Below are 5,259 nucleotides of genomic sequence, written 5' to 3' on the forward strand. Positions count from 1 at the left end.
AGGAAGATGTCGATTTTAGTCTTTGGGACAATCAGAAGTCTCAAAATCCAAGAGGTCGTCCTTTTCAAGGTCGGAATCATCATCAGCATCATACCCGGTATCATGGACCATATGGGCTTCCGGGTTCTTGTTCTTAAGGCTCTCTTGATAGAGTTCACATAGATGTTTAGGGGTTCTACAATTCTTGGCCCAATGATGACTCATCCCGCATCTGTGACAAGCTGATTTGGTCGAGTTAGACGGTTTGGATATTCCGCCTCGACCACTGCCATAACTGCCTCGGCCACAGCCATAGCTGGAACCCCAACCACAGTTATTGTAGTTTCCTTGCCAGCCATATGAGTAGTTGTCACGGCCACGTCCTTTGTATCTACTACGGCCTTCGCCGTGTGATCTCTTATCATCATGGACGTGGTGGCACTCTTTGGGATCTTTGTTTTCAGCCTCATTGGCTTCTGGTAATGCTGCTGTTCTGATGGGTCTCATCTCACTGTTTTTCGCCAGGAGTTCATTATTAGCCTCGGCCAGGAGTAGGCACGAGATCAAATCAGTGTATGAGGCGAAGCCTCTCTCTCTATACTGCTGTTGCAGCAACACGTTCGTCGAATGGAACGTGGAGAATGTTTTATCAAGCAACTCGTTCTCGTTACTTCCTCACCACAAAGTCTCATCATTGAGACTATCTTAAACAATACTGAATTGTATTCATCCACAGACTTATAATCCGTGAATCTGAGATTCTTCCACTCATGTTTAGCCTGTGGTAATAGCACCGTTTTCTGGTGATCATATCGTCGTTGTAAAGCGGTCCAAAGGTCTAGTGGATTCTCCATGGTGAGGTACTGATCTTTTAGACCCTCAATGAGATGGTGGCATATAATACTTATAGCCCTGTACCGATCCTTATCAGTCCCATTTTTGCCCTCGATGATAGCATCACTGAGTTCCTTTGACCTCAAGTTAATCTTTGTGTCAAGTGCCTATTGCAAATAGTTGTCTCCGGAGAGACTAAGGGCAGCATAGTCTAGGTTTGAGATTTTCGACATCTGAATCACATTATCATTCGAAATTTAGGGTTTCACAATGTGATCATGTGGCCGCAAGACAATCAATAATCTCGGCCACAAACAAGTCTTATACAATCATGTTTTCAAACAATCTAAAACGGCCATGGTCTGTATTAGGCCGCACGGCCATACAATTCTATGATGCAAACTATTCAAGTTTATACGATCTATATGTCATGCTGGTCGATATTTTAAAACAAGACGAATGAAATTCATACTCAGTTTTATATGTTTATGCAAGCAACCCTAATCAATCAGTTTCTTATTATGAAAATTAGGGTTTTGATTTAAGCAATACTAGAATTCGATTTTAGCAATATGAGATCAAGGTTTCAAGGCCTTTAGGATTTCAAATTCGAGATTAGGTCTATCAATCAATCTATTAATCCTAAAACCACAGATCATCAATCATTCAATCTAAACAAGAACAATCAAAATCGAATTCAAGCTTTAGGGTTATAGGGTTTCGATTCCAGAATTTAGGGTTTCATAATTCAGATCAGAAACAATCAATAAAACAATCAATCATGTTCTAGGGAATCAATTTCAATCTAGTGATTATGAGATGATCATTTTTAGGTTATACCAATTTTAGAATTTGATCAATAACATCGGATTTCCATAATAATGGATTAGGGTTTTAGGGTTTGATCATTATGTTCTCAGATTTATTCGGTATACCTTTGTTTCTAGGGTTGAACCGAACCACCAAAGGGAACGGATGAACCTCGAGCTGGAATGAGAACAAACACGAGCTGGACACGAGCTGGACACGAGCTGGTTGCTTTCGGATCGTGAACAGCTGGGACGAAGAACGCGCGCCAATTGCTTCCGGGGACGTTCGTCTGCTTCACACGTCTTCGAGCTGGGGGCATCGATCGTCGGATTGCAAGCTGGTTCTTCGGGAGCGCGAGCTAGCTGGGAACGTCGGACGCGTACTGGCTGGGCTGAGACGCGGGACACGTTTTATCGGGAACGCGAGCTGGACACTTGTTATCATGTCGCGAGCGTCTGATCGGTATTGCGAGCTGTCTGATCAGGAACGTGGGCTGGCTCTGTTGTGAACAGGAAACTGAAGACGTCTAGGATCAGGAATGCTTTAGGGTTTAAGCTGATCGGATAGTTGCAAGCCGGAACACAAGCAAGAAAAGATTAGGGTTCTTAGGTAAGTTGCCGGCTAGGTTAGGTTTAAGGGGTTGGCGATTTAAGCTCAGGTTGCAGAGGACAATCGTGCTGATAAAGTGTTGTAAAAGAATGAGGAATTCTGTGTATTTTCTTAATGAATAATACATCCCTTTATATAAGGGTTACAAAGGAGTTTAAATGGAAATACATAAATGAAAAGATTACAAATCATAAACCAACAAGGAATAGGAAAACTAGTAATATGGAACCCCTAAGTCGGCTGCCTCTCTCTCCTTAGTCGGCCGCCTCTCTCTCTTCTCTCTTTCTAGGGTTTCGGCCATGTCTCTCTAGGTATGGACCTGTTATGGACCAGACTGGTTATGGGTCATCCACTTAATGATTTATAACATGTTTTATACTATTGAAAATTAATAATTTGTTGTGTAAAATATACAAAACACACAGCAACGGGCCTTTTTATCGCTTGGTAATATATTTAGTTCTATAAATTCAAAACTCAAATCAACTCTCAAATTTTTTTAAGAAGTTGGTCAAAAAGATGGACTCGTTTAATTTACCTGAGTCTGAATCCAATTCAGCATAGCATGCATTCGTGATTGGATAGATTATTTCCGATACATTATAGTGTATCCAAAACTTTGAAAATGTATTATGTATTCTTCGTTATATACACAGCAATTCTCTCAAATATCTATTTTTAAGTTTTTGTCGCAAAAATAGTTTTCAATAAAAAAAATGATACAAAATATTCTCTTTTTATTTTGAAAATTTTAATTTGAAACATATCCTCAAAACCCCATCCTATAACTTTAAATCTTAAGTCTATATTAGTTAATCTTAGGGTATATTTTTACCATTTAATAAAATTTATTTTGGTCATTTTCCTCTTTGAAGACTATTTTGTGACAAAAACTTAAAAAGACTATCTTAAAGAATTTCTCTTATATATAATATGATTTCTCTTCATGAATACAATGTAGAATTATTTAATATTTTGTCAATTTAAGTTTTTTTTTTAAGTTTCATCAACCTTCCCTTTTAATTTTCTTTAATATAAATATATTATTTCTACCCGAAAATTCAGAAAATCAAATCTGGTTACAAACTCGATTTGAACAAAACAACCCAAATCAATCCATCATTCTAGCTTCGTCCACCCATTAAATCCGGCACATTCCGCTAGTCCGATTTTTAAAATTTCTGAGAATCGGTAACTGTTCTCAACCTTTAACGAGAACCGCATGACCGTGAGATTCTCCTCATTGTCCCGGATACCGGAACCTTCTACGTGGTCTCAGGAGTAGCTAGCTCCGATTTTTGAATTCTGAGTTTAGCATATGAGCATGAGCATTTTTATGTGTATCACTTGTCTCCAATAAATTTTTAACATCATTTTAATCATATACGGTAAATTTGTAGTTTACTTGTTCAAAGTTCTATAGATTACTGTCACTGAGAATATAAATGTTTACTGAGAAATTGAATGAAAGATTATGAATATTGAGGCAGGCCACAAAGTTCATAGTATTGAGGCAGGCCACAAAGTTCATAATTGTAAACGGACGGAGTTCTAATTGGGCACGTTTTTAACATTTTATTAAATGTGACCAAGCTCGCCCCAGCTTTTACAGTTCTACATAATACATAGTTTACATTTCAATGTTATATATAATGTAATTCCATAATCTTATTATTTAGGTTTTTTTTATTTGACATTATTAATATAAAGATTTTTTATACATTTTCTTTTTTTTTTATTAATTCTTATTACATACTAATATAATTTAAAGTTTGGTACAATAAATTCATAATCAGAAATAATCAAATAGATAACCTCCTTTCAAAATAATATTTAATGTCTACAGTTTGCATATAAAAATATTTTTAAAATTTATTTAGTTATACTATAGAACATATATCTGTTCATGATCATTTATATTTCTTTGTTGTTTTTTTAAAAAATATATTTCGAGCATCTACAATTTTAGTTTATAGCAGGATTTTATAAGTAAATATGATGTTATGTTTAAATAATTAAAAATTATTTCCATAGTTTACGAATTTTACCCATTTTAATGGTGAATGATATTTTAAAATGAAATATTTTTTAAAAATAAAATAAGTTAATTTATCAATTTTATATAATTTTATATTTTAATCATATAGTATTTCTATTTTAATATAATATAAACTATGTATGATTAAAAAGTTTATCAAAATATCATTAAAATAATTTTTTATAACAAAATCTTAATTGGCATTAATTTGTAATATTATTATATTACTAATTACAAAATTCATGCATTATTTTATAAAAAATATTTAGAACTTTTAGTGATATTTTGTTAGATTTTTTGTCAACAGATTTTTTATAGTTAAAAATAAAATTAAAACAATTTTATAGGTGGAGTTACACTACAAGAAAACACAAATTTAACGACGGCCAAAATCGTCGTTATTTCCTCGTAAAAGAAGAGTTACGAGGAAATGGCGATAAAAGGCGTTTCGTCGTTATACGTTTGTCGTAAGAGAAGATTCGTCGCCATTTCCTCGTCCATTAGCGAGGTTATATTTTCCTCGTAAAGAAGAATTAAGTTTTCCTCGTAAAGACCACGTGGGCTTTCCACGTAACGCGGTCGTTGTGCTTCCTCGTAATAAACTCGAAAAGGATTCGTCGTAAAAGACCCGCAAAAACCTCTAAATATATTCGTCGTAATAAAAACGTAAAGAACACGAAAATATTTCGTCGTAATAGAATCGTAAAGTATACGAAATAGAATCCACGTAAAATCCTCGTTAATAGTTCCTCGAGATTTTGTCGTTAATTTTCCTCGTTAATACATCGGGAATTAGCGACGAAATTACTTTGTTTTCTATTTACTGAATTTATAAATAAAAATAAAATAAAAATTATATTTATTTAATTTATTAATAAAATTTTAATTGAAATTAAATCGAATAGACAATTTTTTTTTGGCCGAGCAAAATGAAATTATATAATATATAAATAAGTTTTGAATTTTAAAATACAATAACAAAAAAAAAA

Source organism: Brassica oleracea, chromosome C2 (assembly GCF_000695525.1).
Source record: "Brassica oleracea var. oleracea cultivar TO1000 chromosome C2, BOL, whole genome shotgun sequence".
Lineage (NCBI taxonomy): Eukaryota > Viridiplantae > Streptophyta > Magnoliopsida > Brassicales > Brassicaceae > Brassica > Brassica oleracea.